The sequence below is a fragment of the Rhinolophus ferrumequinum genome, chromosome 27, assembly GCF_004115265.2.
Source record: "Rhinolophus ferrumequinum isolate MPI-CBG mRhiFer1 chromosome 27, mRhiFer1_v1.p, whole genome shotgun sequence".
Taxonomy (NCBI): domain Eukaryota; kingdom Metazoa; phylum Chordata; class Mammalia; order Chiroptera; family Rhinolophidae; genus Rhinolophus; species Rhinolophus ferrumequinum.
The window spans coordinates 11,700,985-11,720,292 of NC_046310.1; positions in this window are offsets into that span (position 1 = coordinate 11,700,985).

Below are 19,308 nucleotides of genomic sequence, written 5' to 3' on the forward strand. Positions count from 1 at the left end.
TGTGGTTCTGATAGAAGTGGAACACACTACACCTGAACCAAAGCTTCTGGAAACGGCCAGAGGATGTGTGTGGTCTGGCTTGAAACCCCGTGCCTACTTGGGATTCTAAGGAGGCTCCAGAAAACAGTACCCAGGGTGCTTTTATAGCCCTTCGCTGTAGTTAGGCTAGTAATGGAGGCAGAGATTTCCTCAGACTTTCAGAGCCTCTCTCAGACCAGGTTCTGATTTATTTCTGAATAGGCAGGAATTCAAGTCAAGTCAATAACTTGTTATTGGACTAGGGTGAATTAATACCTTTCCTCAAGCTCAGTGTGGTTCTGAAGGCTGCTCACCCTTAGGACCCTAGAAGTCTTATCGTAGAGTCAATATTTATGATATTAAGGACAATAATAGAAGATAGCAAATGATTAAATGCCAAGTTGAATGATTCCAGCAATACATGCTTCAATAATTTGAAAAAGAGAAATTCAACGTGGAATATTTGGGGTGGATTATTTCTGAGCAAGGCTTTATTGAGGAAAACAAACTTGAACCCAATATGAGGTGAACAGACAGAGAGGGGGGAAGGTGGAGGTTTTGGCTCTCAGGATGAGGCATATGAAAGAGGGTACAGACTGGACTGGAACAGAGACTATGTGGGGTCCCCCTCCTGGCTCAAGAATTCTCTCCCCAAACCCCAGTGCCAAAATAGACCAAGACCTAACTAGAAAACAGCTAGGACAGTCTGGAGTTAGCTTCCTGCAAAAGACACTTAAGCAATTGGATTTTCATTCTGTCAATAATAAGAGCTTCCTGGAGAAGCTCAAAAGCCAATTTAGATCAATGGAAAGAATTGCATTACATGACAAATGAAAGAAAGTTTCATTTTCATATAAAGATTTATAACAGCCACTTCCTCTCCTGGGCCTTAATCTTGTAATCCTATCAAAAAAGCAACAATCACTAACTTTGCTTGGCATTCTTCTTGAATAAAACAATATTTTTTTTTGTAGCTTATGAGTTGGTTATTTTCTAGTTATTTATGGATTTTTTCTCTTTAAAGGTGAGTTATTGTATTGCAAAGGTTAGATAGATTAGCATAAGTCAGAACCTTAGAGGGAGACACACATAGATATGAATCTCTACTAATTACCAACTATGAGAACTTGAGCAAGAAACTGACATTCTCTGAGTCTTGATTTCCCAGACAATCACATTGGAATCCAATACTTGCTTCATAGAGATGATGGGATAAGAAGTAAGATGGAAGAAAAAAACCACATACCTGACACATGGTAGTCACTCAATAAATGGGAACTATTGTTACTCTTATCTGTCAGTTTCCTCTTTGTGGGTGTCAGGGGAGAGACGCTATCGTGTTTCCCCAAAAATAAGACCAGGTTTTATATTAAGGTTTGCACCAAAAGACGCGTTAGGGCTTATGTTCAGGGGATGTCATCCTGAAAAATCACGCTAGGGCTTATTTTCTGGTTAGGTCTTATTTTCAGGGAAACATGGTATATCACAATCCTCAGTTATTTTTTCCCTTTAGTTTCTTGTCTTTTCTTTTAAATGTGTTTTTAAAAAATTTGTTTTTTCGTGGGGGAATATTGGGGAACAGTGTGTTTCTCCAGGGCCCATCAGCTCCAAGTCGTTGTCCTTCAATCTAGTTGTGGAGGGTGCAGCTCAGCTCCAAGTCCAGTCGCCGTTTTCAATCTTAGTTGCAGGGGCCCCAGTCCACCATCCCATGTGGGAATTGAACCAGCAACCTTGTTGTTAAGAGCCTGTGCTCTAACCAACTGAGCCATGGGCCACCTCTCCGGAAGCTCAGTGGCAGCTCATTGTCTTCAATCTAGTTGTGGAGGGCGCAGCTCTCTGGCCCATGTGGGAATCAAACTGGCAACTCTGTTGTTCAGAGCTCACGCTCTAACCAACTGAGCCATCTGGCCGCCCCTCTTTAGTTTCTTTTTACTTTTGATTTTTTTATGCTAGTGAGTTCAAGCAACAATTAAAATTAATCATAAACTCCACAGCCTAAATGTTCTCCATTAATCCCAATAGTCTGTGAAGAGACCAAAACATGGTCAAAGAAACATAGGATATGCAATTTATATAAACCCAAGACCTAAAAACTTTAATATGAGTGACTTTAATATGAGTGAAAAATCTGTCCAACTTTTTGCCCCAACAGAATAACCAGCTGGACTGATGGAATGTTTAACTTATCTGAACAAAAAGGAAAGGCATACCGTATTCTTGAAGGGAAAGGCAAGACGTAATATCAATTCTCCGAAAATGAACATATCAATTTAATCCAATTCCAATTTGAATTCCTGCTCTTTAAAATTAAATAAAATCATCCTAAAATGAATATGGATGAATAAACGTCCGAGAAGAGACAAGGCAACTGAAAAAGAACAGTGGATTAAGGCTTGCTAATTAGATATCAGCACATCCCCAAAAGGAAGTTGATCAGATCAATATGGTATGGATATAGGAACCGATTTATAAATAGACTAAATAATTCAGAAGTGGAACATACAGTATATACAAGATGTTAAATATTCATCTCAATTCAGTAGGAAAAGAATGAACTATTTAAGAAACGGTGTCAGCATATTTTGTTCTTCCTCTAGAAGAAACACATAGAATCCCACGTATCACCATATTAAAAAATCAATTACAGACAGATTAAAGATGTAAATGTAAAAAAAACAAATTTTTGTCCAAAATATTTTGGAAACAGGCACAATGTAATCTAATGAAATCTTTTAATCTAAAAGCTATAAAATAATGGTGGAAAAATTTAAAACAATCCTATGGCAAAAGATGCCACACAGAAAGTCAACAGACACACCATAGATTTGGGTAAAGAGAACTTACATTAGATTGGTGCAAAAGTAATTGAGGTTTAAAAAGTTTAAAAATAATTGCAAAAACTGCAATAACTTTTGTACCAACCTAATAACACACAAAAAGTATGAATACACATACTAAACAAAAATGATTAAAAATATAAGTAGTTGAAAAAATATATAAATCGTTCATAAAAATGCAAGTAGAAGTGTCAAAATTATAAGTGAAAGATGACCAAATGCACTCCTAGTCAGGAGGCTAACGAGATACAACTCTATGTCTATCAGAACAACAATAATATTTTAAAACTGTGAACGCTGTAACAGATTTCTCCACCAGAATGAAAGCTCCACTAAGTGACATTTTTGTCAGTTTTATTCACTGCTATATCCGTGGCATCTGAGGTAGATTCTGAGAAAAGAGTAGGCGCTTCTTCCACAATTTGAACAACGAACAATGGACATAGCTAACAATTCTACCGCACTTACTATGGGCCAGGTTGACCAGTTGCTTGGCAGGTAGTAATTCATTTAATCTATTTTATTATGGGTAAATTTTACTTCACTAAAGTAAAAAAGGAGGATAAATGAATTCTTAAAAATGAAACACATAAATGAAATAAAGCTCCCCATAAAGGTTCTGTGGCCCAAAACTGATTTGGGGGCTTCTCTGATTCTTGCCAAGCTGCTTGTAACTATTGAGGCTAGGTTCCTTTCCTAATGAATTCAAAGCAACTGAACCAATTTTGTTTTTAAAAGGGGAATCCTCTTCTCCTTCTAAATTTTAGATCCGTTTATTTTATGGGCCTCTCTTACAAACTCTCAGCACCCCTCTTAAAGCAGTGCACGTGTGAGTTTCTTGAGTTAATCTTCGCAAGTCGTGGGCCTAAATTGGGCTCACAGAGACAACCATTGGCCCCAGCTATACAATCCCTAACATGCCTTCAGGAAACCTGTCAGGCACGGGTGGCACTTTTTGAAGAACTGATGAGACTGGCCCCACCTTTGGCTCTCTGGCCAGCCTCTTGATACTGGGGGATTCATGGAAGCTCGGTGGCGACCCTGCTGTGTACCCAGGGGGCGGCGGAGTGGGCTCAGATCTCCATCAGAGAGCAGTAGCTGCTCAGTCAGATCTTTTGGGGAGCTTTTTAAAGATTCTGCTTGAGCCCATGACATCAAACTGTCTAAAGATGACGTGCAAGCACTGAGGTTTCTAGGAAAGCTGATTCAAATTCAGGATTGGAAACCACCATTTCAAAAGGAGAGCACAAACAAACAGGTCATTTGGCACCTTTGAAAAGGCATATACGTAGTGTCATGAGACCCTTTTTTAAAAGAGCAGGAAACATGTGCTCTGCCTTGAGAAGAGAAAAAAGCATTTAAAAAATTAAGAAATACATGTATAACTCCACAACTTCGTCTCCTAATTTGACTGCACAGCCAGTCTGATACCTCTGAAGAGCTCACACATCAGTGGTGCTCCAGCACACACAGCCTCAAAATGGCTGGCTGAGTGTGACACATCCAGATAGCAAGAGAGGGCCCCCGAAGGAAGTTCCTTGCTCTGCTATTTATTTTTTCCGCCATCTATCTTCACCTCTGAAAGAGCTGAGCCAGTCTGTTTATTATTATTACCATCTGTCTTACATGTTTCCTCTTTTCAACCACTTTCTTCCTTCTGGAATATTACTGTCTGCCCTGGTAAACAATCTATGTCCCTTCTTCCCTCGAAACCTGAGCTAACCTCCTCCTCCAGGGAGCCCTCCCTGGTAAATAGAATGCACGCTTACATGTTGCCTGAAGCCTTGCTATTCAGAGTGTGATCTGTGGATCAGCCCTGTCAATCAGCCTCTCGAGCCCCGCCCCCTGACCAAGTGAATCAGATTCTGCATTTTAACAAGACTCCCAGGTGATCCAGTACTTGCTACATACTTTCTGAGAGCACTGGGTGAAACCTCACACGAAGTGATGGAGGAAGCACAAGACCACTGACCCTTCCTTTAGCCGACAGGCATGGTGTTGGGTGTGGGCTGCGTTTTGTAAGACATCCGCTGTAGAGGTGACTTGTAAGTGTTTGGGTTCAAACGGCAGGAAGTTGAAATATGGCTCCTGCTTCTTTAGCGCCTTTCTCTGCCCCCAGCCGAGGTACCGGAGTCACCAAAAAAGAAAGAAGTCTCGCTTTCCCAGGTGCACCAGAAGAGAAAGTAAGAATTCTCCGTACACAGGTCAGGAGAGACGGTGCGTAGTCACTTCTTAAAAATTGAGATGTAATTCACACACCATAAAATTCACCCTTTTAAGATGTGCGATTCAGTGGTTTTTAGTACAGTCACAAAGTCATGCAACCATCACCACGATCTCATTTCAGAACATTTCTCATCACCACAAAAGAAAGCCCAGGCTAATTAGACCCAGACACTGGCAACCACCAGTCTCCTTTTTGTCTCTACGAACGCACCTATTCTGGCTATTTCACATAAATGGAGCCATCTACTCTGCGGCCGTCTGTCTGGCTTCCTCCCCTCAGTATAATGTTTCCAAGGGGCACCCATGCTGTGAACTGGGATTCGCTCCTTGACCAAATGCCCCTCCGCTCCCCAGAGCTTTTGTGCTCTCACAGCTTCTGGATTGCGCGTTTTGTCTCTGTGTTGCCCAGTTCTGTATGCACTGCCCTGCCTGGGCTCCGCCTCCTGCATGCTGGCCCAGAAAACGCTTCTGTGAAGAAAATGGAAGGAACCGTGGCACTGATCTCATCAGTTTCCCTTCTCTTAGGGATCACAGTCCTGCATTTCTTATTGTCCAGTGTCTGAACGCGTTGTATCTTATCACCAGTGTCCTCACTCTTCCAAGACCACCTTCCACCCCAGTTTTCTCTCCTTCAAAATAAAAATTAAAAAAACGTATTTATTGGGATGATATTAATACCAGGCGCAGTTAAAGTGTTTACATAAACATCATTCATCATCTGAAGTGAGAAGTGTTCAGAGAGAGAATGTGAGTAAAATGAAGACCAAAATGTACACAGGTTTAGGCAAAGTTGGGGATATTAGTACTGATTAAGGATATTGGATAAATATCCCAGGGAAGAAAAATATCATGTTTCCCCGAAAATAAGACCTAGCCAGTCCATCAGCTCTAATGCGTCTTTTGGAGCAAAAATTAATATAAGACCTGGTCTTATATTCTATAAGACCTGGTATTTATATATTATATTACATTATATTATATTATTTTATTTTATTTTATATTATAGATCCGGTCTTATATTAAAATAATACCAGATCTTATACTAATTTTTGCTCCAAAAGACACGTTAGAGCTGATAGTCCGGCTAGGTCTTATTTTCGGGGAAACACGTGATGTAAAATTTGATTAGATTGTATAAATGTAATACTAATTATAGTTATTTACATAAACTGTTTAAGCATTCAGCCTAATTATCATACATTATCATAATTTTGAGGTAATGTTTAAATGTGGTTTTGATTAATTTGTGGAGGTGTACGTGCCTCTCAGTAAGCTTGGCCCGAGACTGCTCAGTCTTCGGGTGTGTTGCCCATGGAACTGGATGAGAAGGCCCCAAAAGCAGGAAGTTTGCTCATTAAGTGACAATGAAGTCATGTCACCAAAAGAGGAACCACAGGACTTAACCTCGTCCTCATCTCTGCTACCCTTTTCCTTTTCCACTGTAAGAGGTCATGTTTTGGTTTAAAAGGAAAAGCAAACCCAAAACATAGGACCTACAGCAAGACAGTCAATAGACTTACCTTTAATTTGAAAGAATAGTCTTTTCTCTTTATGTGTCTGCTCATTGGACCCACCTGTTTCTCCTTGAAAATCCAACCAATTTCACAAGGTGTCAGAGGTATGTTTTCAACTGCCCACCGGTCTTTAAAAAAATGACTTTTTAGGAGGCAGGAAGTCTCAAATACAAGGAGAGAACATCCAAAGGAAAATCGTATTTCAAGAATGCAGGCACCATCTCAGAGTCTCAGAAGCAAGAAATGTGTCTTGAATTATTCGCTCTTGGATAAAAAGGCGGTTGAAATGCCCACTACACGCCCCATCATAAAGATATTATATTTATAAAGCTTCCACAGTATGTTGCCTCATTAAGGTAGTACCTAAAAGTTGAGGCAGCAAACTAGGATGGTTCACTATGGCATAATAATAAGGACGTCATGCAAGGCTGGAAGGGTAGTAATAACTGGTAACATTATCTGCAATACAGCCGATGGCAGTCATTCAGTAAATATGAACATTATAACTGAGTTGAGCAGGGAATTTAAAAGCAGTGCTCGTTCACCTCCTGCTTGCTTTCTGGTTCCTTCCCCTCCTTTCTCTTTCCACAAGAGATTACTAGTCTTTCATTTCATAGCAAGTGTTTTGGTGGGGAGGCTCTGGCAGTATGACAAGCAAGCAAAGCCACACATGGACAATTGCCAGATAAAATGACAGCAGCTTTTTACAGATGGGAGCGGAGTGCAGGCCACGTAAAAAATAAAATAAAATAAAATCGGTCTCCTCTGCAATGAACAGCTTAGAGCAAACACAAGCACCTTGAAGGAAGTAGCAGTATGGACGAGGCGTGAAGTATGAGAAGGCTATGCAGTCGGAGGAAAGGGCAGCTTTGGAGTTAATTATAGACATGTTGTCTTTTAATTTGACAGATACCACTGGGGACGTGCATAGTTGTGGAAAAAAACAGACACATCCTTCATATCTAAAACAGACCGTATTTTAGTAAACATAGCATACGAGATGGTATATGATACAATTACTAAAACGACCAGTAAGACTAATAATGATCTCGTCACTAAGGTCACTAATAACTCAAGAAGTACTTTCGATACTAGGTTATGCACCAAGAATAATTACATAATTGTACATACAGCATGATGTCAACTGTGTAACTAATGCCTAGGGGAAAAAAAAATACTTGTTTAGGACATAAACTGAAATATTGCCATGGGAAATAGGTATTTTTTTTCTATATTCAAAATCATGTTTGATGAGCATATATTACATTTATAATTAAAATTGCAGCTGAGCACATGCTTCTCAAAAGAGGGGGTTACTCATATATTCTTTTCTTAAAAGGTCTTGAATACCTACCCTTCTAAGCCTCACTTTCTCCATTTGGGGAATTTGATACTTACCCATAACCACTTCACCAGATGGCCGTCAGAGTATATTGGGATGAGTTCAAGTGGCACCGATGACAGTCTCTTGTTTCCTCCAAAGACTGGGAACTCACTTCCAGACATTAGTCATACATGTTGATTTTGCTTCACCCTTCTGTTCTCTCATGATGTACAATCACATTGAACATATTCTCATGGCATCAAGTTGACTCATCATTGACAACGAATACAATGTATTACACTTAATTCCCCTTCAGCCTCTGCACGCTAAAATGACGTCTTACCTATTAATAGTGATTACTCACAGTCTATAGAGACTTAAAGACAACCACTGACACGACCCAACATTAGGACGCAGGACAGGGGATCTATTTCACAGATGTCAGATGTTCAAGTTTCGTGGGATTACAAACATTTTGGAGCCACTTTCCAAGTGAGAGCACTTGAAGGTGTAAGTAACAAGAACCATTTGGGGACGTTTAAGCAATAACAAGAGAAAAATAGTATTGTAAATACTATAGTACGGAATAGCTCAGAGAAGCCAAGAAAAAAATAAGCCTGTCCTGAGCAAAGGAAAGAGAATCAAGAATTGAAAAGTTGTAAGATGTCCAGGCAGTTCTCTCTACTCCTCTCACCTCAGCTCTGTTCTTTCAGAATATGTTTTCTTTTTTTTTTTTTCTCCTACATGTCAGAGACATCAACATTTCCCAAACTGACAGAGTGCATGTCCAATTACCCAGAGAGAAACTGGCCTCTCATCTCTTGCCTATTTCTAAATTCCTGGAGTTCTGACTTGCTCAATTCATAGCCCATCTTGCTCAATTCCCTATTCCCCATGCAGTGACCAGTGACCCAAAGTACAGTTACAAGTTCCAGACAACGCCTGGGCTCATAGTGCTATCGCCATGTGATTTGGAGTAAGAGGCAGCCCCCAGAAATTTGTATACGTGTTGTGAAGCAGAGAACTGGCCAAACCAAACAACCCAGTAAGAGACCACAAGTGCTTTAAAGTGTGAATATACTGTTTGCATGTAACACATAGCACCCCCCCCCGTCACACACACACACACACACACACACACACACACACACACACACACAGTGTAACTAAGCCTCATTAAAGCAACATTGGATCAGAAAGTCACTTACCTGGTTTTCCCTCACTGGATGCTGTAACCTGAGCTGTCGTTGTCAGTTGGATCTATGTCACTACCCCCAAAAGTTTGTTTATGTTCAGAGCTTTACACAGTCACCAGAAGGTTATGACAGAAATAACTAAAAGCACACTATGATCTGAGAAGAGTGGGTAGAACAAAACACTGATTTGGAGAATCTTTAGAGGTTACCCAATAACAGCCTTCAGGCCCCACTCAAGCCACTCCAAACAGATGTTAAGCTAAGTAAAAGCCTTATGCTTTGTATGCAAAAGCAGCCTCCATTAAAGGTCCCAGCTACCCACCACCATTCAGATTGCCAACACTGTCTTCCTATATTTAAATTCTAGAGCCACCTCTGTGCCCGAGAAACTCCAGTATGACTATATTCACCCAATGACTACCCCTTGATTATATTGAATATATGATTATATTCACCCAATAAATACCCTTGGGTAGTAATTTCCAATTGCATCTCACTAAGGACCAGGTGATGCTCTTTAGCCAGTTCAACTAGGGAACACTTCCCTGCTTTCATTTTGGTGTTGCAGCATTTGAGGTTTCCTTCATCCTTTCCCGGCTGCTCCTGCATCCTTTCCTGGGCCTTTCCTTGTGCAGTTCCATCCAGAACATCTGCTTGCCTGTATCTCATCCTCACGCTCAGGCTCCAAACTCACTTGACTTTGAGCAAACACATAAAGAGGAACGTCATCCAAGGAGTAGCCAGGGAGGCTGGGGTTTGCTTCAACAAACTTGGCAAACCACGGGTTGCCAGTTCTTTCTTATCAAAGAAAACTTTTTATCTCCCATTTGGATAACACTATAGCTCTCTCTCGCTCTCTCTCTTTCTCTCTCTCTCTCTCTCTCTCTCTCTCTCTCTCTCTCTCTCTCTTTCTCTCCCTCTTTCTTTCTTCATTGAAAATATGCTATTATTTCCAGCTGGTTGCCTCAAACATCTTTTGAAGCTCTAGTAGTGTCAGTGGAGATATTTAATCACGCTCCCTATAATGGGAAGAAAAACTCGCATTTCTAAAATTTTGGTTCCTCCCTCCCCCGCATTGTGGAGAAGAATGAATGCCTGGTAATGTCCCATATCCTTCTGTTACACATGCCCTTTGAACAACAACACCTGGTAGTTTATCCTGTAATTATTTCATGCCCGTTCCCGGGTGGCTTATACATCCATTTTCTACTGCACATTCTTTTTCCTCAGTAAGCTGGAAGAACACATCGTCAATCAAGTAATAGGTACGTGGCAATCAATTATAGGACTTCGGACAGTTACTGGCCAGAAGAAAAGATAGTGGATCATCTGTCCCTTCATTTCTTAATCTCTCATATTTCAATCTGTCTCTGTCTAGCCAACACATTCTATCCTCCCTACACAAACACAAAAGAGTTAAATCTAAAGGGAAAATAAATGGGGCAGTGTTCCTTTGGAAGGTCAAACAGCTTTTAACATCCCTCTCCCAACATGGATCAAGGTCTTTTGGCAAAGGGAGTTTTGTATTCAAACAACATCGGCGTGGTGGTGTCCTCATCGGGGATCCCAACAGTTGTCTGTAGCATGCTTCCTCGTTTCCTGTTGGGAACAGCTGTGAGAAACTGTTCATTAAGTAACTGCCCCAATTCTTCAGCCCACTCTCCATCCCACCCCTAGAATATCACGGTATTTCAAGGTTGGGTACAATGAAGCCTGCCCATTGTCGTGTTTATAGAAAGAGATGAGTTTACCTGCAAGGAGAAGATACTTTGTTTCTGTTATCCTATTTTATTTAGAGTTGTTAAAAAGGTGAGTATGGACCCCCAAAGAATAAGATAATTGACAACGACCCTTCAGCTTGCTTGGTAAGAAGTTTCTAGCATTATCTCTTAGGGCTGATGCACTAAAAGAGATAGTGTGGGGAGGAGGTTTGATCGGAGACTGAAGGACAGAAGTGACGGTGACATTTGCCTTCTTCCCTTTCAGAGTAACAACACCTAGAAATGCAAAACAAACCCAGGATCTAGTTTGATGTCGTGAATGACTCAACCAAATACCTCTCCAGGGACACAGGCAACTTTGTACATTCCTTTGTCATGGCCTTATTAAGTCCACCCTGTGCCTATAAACGGAAGAGTCTGTGTGAGGGCAGAGTGAACTCTAATTGCTCTTCTTCTCTAAGTCATTTCCACACAGAATCCACAAGGCAGCTCCATCTTCAATTCAAGTGTTGTCTTAGATGGAGCTATTGCCCTCAGAACACATACTGATCAAATGATGTGGGTTCACGTATGCTATCTGTGCTTTTCATGTTTCCTGTGTATGAGGATATGGAGACAGAGAGAAGAAACAATGAGAAAGCACTGAAAGAAAGAAAAATAAAAGTAGTGGTTTAAATAAATCATATAAAGTGTCACTATAATATATTCCAGTCACTTCAGAGTCCTAGAGCAGTGCCTGGCACACAGTGGCCATTTGTTGAATGAATGAATGAATGAATGAATGAATGAATGAATGAATGAAATTCCCAAACAGTTAATAATTAGGGAGGTCAGTTTAACTTTGTTTCACATCCAATGAAGAGAAATCACGGAGAGAAAAAAAATGAGCTGTGATGTAGACACCTCACATTCCAGAAAAAAGGAAATTCTTTCATATTTAAATGTTACTTATTATTCGAAATAATAATACATGTAATTGTCTTTTTTTTCCCCCTCTGGTGACTGTTAAGCTCCTCCCTTTATCTTTGTTTTTTAATAAGCTTAACTATCACTTGTTTAGGTGTGACTTCTGTTTTATGTGTCCTTAGGGCTCATAGTACTTCTTGAATCTCTAGCTTGATGTTTTAGAAGCAGGGGTGTCCAAACTTTTTCAACATTTTTCACCAAGGTCCATATGCGGTAAAATACACAAACAGCCGGGCCACGCACTCGAGGTGAAGTACGTATTGCCTCACCTGGTTTATTTAAGTAAACTAAATATATTTTTGGAACTTGTTGCGGGCCAATTATCAATGGATCGTGGGCCGCAGTTGGCCCGCGGGCCGCAGTGTGGACACCCCTCTTTTAGAGGAATATTAGCCTTTATCTAGGCAAATATTGGTACTCTCCTTGTCTCCAATTTCTCTCCTCCTTGGACTTTAATTGCACATATATTAGGCTTTTCACAATATCACATCTATATCCTCATATGCATATCATTGACTCACATATGTATTTCCTTATATATGTTTTACTTTATCCATATGTATTTTCCATCTTTTTGGTTTTTCATCCTTTAATCTAACTATTTTCTTCTCATCTATCTTCCAGCTCCCTCATTCTTTCTTTCCCTAGGCCTCATCTTTGTTAAAACCCATCATTCATTGATTTCTTCGTTTCACTTACTATACTTTATTAACATGATTTTTTAAGTGTCTAGTTCTTTTCCAAAATTCTCAGGTTGTCATGAAGTATGAAGTGAGCATATAATTTAAAACCCATCTCCATTATTTAGACTCTCTGTGGATCTATTTCTATTTTCTGTCATTCTCTTGTTTTTCAGTCATGTCCTCCCATTTATTTGTGGTCATATATGAAGATACATGAAATTGTACAGATCATTTGAAACTCTGGATGATGTTGTATCTATCAGCTTGGTTAGTGCTAGGACTCTGAATCCCAGGCTCACTTTAATCCAATAATTGATTGGAATGCTGCAAAACTGGATTACAAACTCTGTGGAAGCTCCTGTCATTATGTTTGTTCCCTTAGTTCAAGTCTATGATCCCTTGGGCTACCAACCCAACACCTGGGAGATTTGCCAGTGTCCTTCCCTCTTTGAAGGACTGTGAACCCCAATGTTGCCCTTAGTCTTCTCAGTCTGCCAAAAGCGTTGCTCAGCTTTTCAGCCTCTTGGCTGCCTTTTCCAGAATTGGGAGCTGGATTAGGGTTAAAGCATCCCCAAACGTGCCGCTTACCTCTCTGGATTTTGTTTTCATGATTCAGAATGACCGCATCAGTTCTCTGATGTTTTCAAACACTTGTTTATGTTTTGTCCAGACTTACTAATTATTTTCAGTATGAGCATTGGCCCAGATAGTCCTTTACTAGAAATAAAACCTTCTCTGGTAGCTTTTAAGGTTTTCTACTTTTCCTTGATATTCTGTAGTTTCTCTGTGGTATATCTAAGTATTGATTTTTTAATAGATCTATTCTCCTTGGTACTCAGTGCTCTTTTTCAATCTGTATCTAATGTCTCCTATCAATTCCTGAACTCTCTACTATGGTACCATCTTTTTTTTTTCTTTTTTAAGATTTTATTGGGGAAGTGGAACAGGATTTTATTGGGGTACAGTGTGCATTTCCAGGACTTTTTGTTGGGGAACAGTAGTGTGTTTTTCCCGAGACTCATCAGCTCCATCCAAGTCAAGTTGTTGTCCTTTCAATCTTCCTTTCAATCTTAGTTGTGGAGGGCGCAGTTCAGCTCCAGCTCCAGTCGCCATTGTTAGTTGCAGGGGGCGCAGCCCACCATCCCTTGCGGGAGTCGAACCGGCAACCTTGTGGTTGAGAGCATGCACTCCAACCAGCTGAGCCATCGGGCCACCTGGGAGCTGAGCGGCAGCTCATTGACTTCACCCTAGTTGCGGAGGGCGCAGCTCGCTGGCCCATGTGGGAATCGAACCGGCAGCCCCATTGCCCAGAGCTCGTGCTCTAACCAACTGAGCCACCCCCGTCTGCCCCGTACTATCTTTTTGACTATTACCTGACCTCATTGTCTTTAGTCTCTCTTTCTGGAATTTCTATTAGACGTTTGTCAGAACCTCTCCTGTTCTCTTTGTCTTTTCAGATTTTCCTCTAAATTTTCTGCTTATCTTCATATAGTACATCGTAGGTTGGTTTACTCAGAATTATCTTTGTAAGTCTACTGTTTAACCTGTGCATTGTATTATATTTGATTACCTTTTTTTCCCATTGTGGGGACAGAGTCCCAGAGAGCAGTTTCCAGGCTCTCGACCTCACGTGGAAAGGTGTTGGCTCGGTTATTAGATGGCTGTCAGCTGTAATCAGATGGTCATCTGCTGTGGCTGGGTGGTCGTCAGCTGTTACCGGTTAGCCATTAGCCACCAATACAACCGCCGTGGCTACATTGGGGAGTTGGTTGGTTGGCAGAGAGGCGGACGGCCGATTACGCATCATATGGCTCCTGCTTCCTGTATCTCCAGCCCAGCCGCCAGCGAGAAATAATGGTATGAACCCCCTATCCATGGGTGGGCTGCGCTCCATTGGTGTTCCTTTTTGGCTTCACCATATCCTGTGTTCTTGTGTGGGGAGTGGGAGCTGAGACCCTGTATTACACCCATCTTTGAGAATTTCTATTTTTTCTTCTCACTGTGTCTCTTCTCCCTCATAATTTCCTATTATTTCCTCCCTCATAATTTCATATTATTATTTTCTGAATTATTTTCTTTCCCTTATACTTAAACATCTTTAACATGTTAATTTTAAAGTCCTTCCTGATAGTAGGTAAGTTGAGACAATATTTTCCTTCAGTAAAATTGTTTACCTTTTCTGAACTTCTCTTTTTCTCTGTAATGGGAAAACGCCTCATGGGTTTTCTGTGAAAACTAAATACAGTTTTACACATACAGGTATATATCGACTATGTAATATTGACATATGATATAATAACATATAATACTATATATTTTTATGTAAACATCCAACAGTGCCTGGAACATTAGCGTTACTCAACAAATTTTACTTACAATCCTCCTGTCTTCCATTGAGTTTTCTCTTTTGTCTCTAGATTGTAGAGGTAGTTGGATATAAAAGACAATGGGTTGGGTTTAATGGTCTGGAACTTGAGGGCACCCTGACTTCCAAATGACTGTCTCTCCCGGAGCGCAGCACATACAACAAGCTTCCTGAATGGTTGGAGAGGGAAAGGATGGAGAAAGGGTGAAAGGAGGGAGGGAGGCAGAGAGAAGAAGGAAGGAAGTCTGGTCCAGGTATTCCTGTGCTCCTAAAGGTTCATCTTCTCCCCCAGGGAAAGTAGCTCAGCACGATGGAATTAGGGTTTTTTGTTCCCCTTCTTACTCGCACTTTGCTGAATAGGAGTTCTTTATGTGCATTATCTTATTTAATCCTCACAACATGCCCAAATACAGAGAGATTGAAATCCCAATTTGTCTGATTCCAGAGTCTTCTCTTTCCATGGTATCATCCCGACCGTAACTAAGATACTATATTTCTCAACAAGGAAACAAGTATCTCCCAGAACTATCAGAGAAAAGGTCTGATTGGGGTTTTTTTGGGTTCTGTTTTGTTTTCGTTTTTGATCTATCATTTGCTAACTGTGTGGTCTTAGGGTACTCACCAAATAGTACTTACTGAGCCTTAATTTCCTCTTGAGAATATGCCTGCCATTGCTAACCTCACAAGAATGCTGAGGGCCTACGAGAATGGATGTGTAAAGGAAAATAACCTTTGTAAATCAGATAGCTATAAACATGTGTGAACCTATTAGTGGTGCATTCATACTAAGGGGTACGTGACTGATCTCAGATCCTACACTGAGTGGAGACAGAAAGGGCAGAGCAAGGGTAACTGAACAGAGTGAAATATTCACACAGAGAGGTAAAAGGGCACAAGAACATGCTGGGGACATTTGAAGGACATATTTCAGCTCCTTCATACCTGCTCGGAACCAATTTGCCTAGACTCAATGTGGCGTTCCTTCCAACGTGTCTCCCACATCCTGTTTCCGTGTTACCCTAAGATTCCAGAATCCATAGACTGTTCCTCGCCCCCAAACACACACACTCATCCCTGGGGAAGAGATCCTTCCTGTGCCAAATATGTACGAAACCACCAGCCCCAAAGCTGGCTGTGGGCTGGCTGAGCTCAGGGCTATTCTGGGGCAGCCAGTTTGCACGCTGATAGGGGAGGATTAATGGACAGTCTGCTCATCCATTGCAATTAGAGACAACACTGGAACTATTCTGGGGCTATTTCTATGCGGGGAACTTGAACTGCTCATCAGCCCTCCTCACTCAGAGACCTGTGGGTAATTAGGGCCGTGTTAAATATAGGAGCACCAGCCCAGAGCAGCCCCATGTGTGCCGGCGCCTTTGGCCTGAGGAAACACTGTGCACTCAGCTAGTAAGCACTTCCAGAGCCGTGAAAGGGGGTTTAGCTTCAAGCTGGAGGATCCGTGTGTTGCTTAACTAACGCTGAGAATGCCCTGGCCTTTTAGCCCCACACGGGCAGTCAGATACAATTCAGAGGTGATACAATTGTATCACATCAGCGCCAGTGGAGCATCCTGACATGTATGGACCCGATTAACCAAGCCACAGGTTTGCACCAGCCCCTTACAAAAGATCACTCCGCTGAGGGAATGGAGGGAATGCGATGTGTCTGTAAACCTTATATTTCAACAAGAACAACTTAAAAAAAACAAATCAAGTTTTTTTTTTCCTCATGATATTGCTGAGGAGCTGAAGAAAAAAACAGGTATTATTATCTCTAGGTCACATATTTTCTAGAAATTGGTGGGGACAGTAAAATCAGACCCAGAGGCAGAGCCCACAATGGGTCCCAGAGAGAGCCATCCTGAGTGCCTGGATGAAATTTTCTGATCATCCAGCTGAGTGCCTGTGGCTACCCATCTCCATGGTAATTACCTCTTTGTGGAATGTGTCCTCTGAGACCTGCTACTCAAAGTGTGGTCCTTAGATCGGCAGCTTTGGCACTCCTGAAAGTGGGCAATGCAGAATCTCGGGCCTCTGAGGTCCTGAATCAGAACTTGGCTTTTGTCAACTACATCTTTAAGAGCCTGCCTTTTAACAAGCATTAAAGCCTGAGAAGTACCCTCCAGGAGGCTCTCTGCCTTAAGTCTGGGAGGGAAGTGAATACAGTAGGCTTTCCAGACGCGTTCAGCTAGTTCGAGGAGGCTATGAGGTCATCTGCTGCAATGACTAGCTGTTTGTGTGTTTGCTTGGGTTTCCTAATGCTGGATGATCAGAAAATTTCACAACTTCTCAGGCTCCCAGGATGGTATCTGGAAAGAACTCATCTGCTTTCCTGTCTGAAAGTCCTCGATTGTCTGCAACTTGATCTCTGGGCATTGCCCTGAGACGTGTGCATTTGAGGGCCTGGGAGGTGAGTTTATGGGTCACATCCTGACAAGCCATCAAGCCTGATAGGGGATGTGAATTCAATGGTTCTAGACTGGGAGGCCCTTAGGATGTTCTGCTGTGTTTGCGGTTACTGGTTATTATAGGGGCTCATTCTCCACTGATGGCCAGCTCAGAGACTGGCATCCTCAAGGTGGAGAAGCGGCTTGGTGCCTTCCTGCAGCTGCACACCTTGTCTGCACTGAACCCACTTTTCATTCCTGCCGAGTCTGCCTGGCCTGGTGAAATCTCTGCCCGAGAGCAGGCAACACTCTATCTTCGGCAGATCCACTGGAGTCAATTTTCAGGGGGAGCTGGCCTCCGCAGAGGTCAACTGCCTCAGATAGGAAAGAAAATCGCTGACTTTCCCTGTGCTTTGGGGGGCTTGCTTGCCAGGAAGGTCATTCTCTGGGCTTGAAGGCACTAAGACCCAGGGAGCAGGTACTCAGGCCACTGCAGCTCAGCTGTTGGGACAGGCCCAGTGTCTCCATCTGATAAGCCCGATGGGCTTTCTTTTTTTGAGTTCTTTAAATGTTACCAACTCATGGGCTTCAGGCATCAAAACCACCCATGGGATGCTGCCCTCTCTGAGCTGCAAAGTACCGAGCGGTGGCAGTCACAGCACCTGGCGCACATCCACAGGCAATTTTACAGCCACATTGTCCCATCTGATGCGGCTGATTTGAGCAGCAAAGAGGCACACACCTGGCAGCATCTCGGGGAGCTCCAAGGCTCTCCAGATTACCAAGAAGGATGGTTATAAAAATGGTGGACATTTTTTTCACCCCAGCTGGTCACTTAAGTCCTGTGGTTGTCAGGAACTTCTAATGGCCCGATGGCCAGAGCTACACCACCAGCATCACAGGACACATGGAAAGGAGTATCAGGAGAAGACGTATCAGTCCACACTGATCCCACTTCCTTAATTCCTGAAAAATTCTCTTCTTGCCCAAGGAGGCAGCATAGGAGCCACTTGCCAGACTGTCTTCTTGGTTGATCTGTTTCTTTACCAGGGTGAGGGCGCAGGCCAGACTTTGTATTAAGTACTCCAAATATAATAAGAATTCCTGCCTCACAGAGCCTACAGCTGGGTGAGAGAGGCAGGCCTTAAATGAATAATCAGAGAAATAATTGCATAATTAAAATTGGGACAAAGAAAATATACAGGATGCTACACCCAGGGATAGTTGGTAAACCGGCTTAAAAAAAGAAAAAGTGTTGCTATGTGGCAGTTGCCAGTTTTCATGATGTCAATACTCTCACCATGGTTGCTTTTCAAGTTGTCAGCTTACAAAATTCCAGAGCATTTAACAATCAGCTCCCATCAGCCACTGGGAGCCAACTGCAGCCCACCACTGGGTCACAGAGAGGGACTGAACCAAGCCATGGGGGTTACAGTTTTCCTCGTGGAGTGAAATTTAAGCTGAGACCATGGGATCAGCAGTACAGTCGTGATCTAGGGAAAGAATGGGGGCAAAATACTTTCCAGGCAGAAGGAGTAGCTCGTGCAAAGACCGTGAGGTGAGAAGGAATGTGGTGTTTGCAGTAACAGAAGAAGACAAATGTGGTGGAGTGGAGTGTGCCCCCAAACCAGATGACGTAGAGACTACTGTTATCACCCCCATTTTAGACATAAGGAAACTGAGCTGCAGCTGGGTTAAGTAACCGAGTGACTTGCTCAAGGTCATACAGCCACATACTTGTGAGGGTTTGCAGCTGCATCTAGGCAATCTTTCTCCAGAGTCTGCCATGTTATCACTATTTCTGCTGCCTTTCAGCTGAGGCTGGAGGGGGCAAGTAAGATCCAAACTAGGGAGAAGCTAGTAAAATTTGGGGCTTACTTCTAAGAACAATGTCAAACCTCTGTCCTCAGGCCGTGTCTCTAGGCTGGCGGTTCTTAACCCATTTGGTTGAGACCATTGTAAAATCTGATGTAAGGTACAGACACCCTCATCATAATGAATGTGTCCAAACACATATACAATTTGTATGTGATGGCTGAGGGTCACAGACATGCTTACGTCCATTTATCATC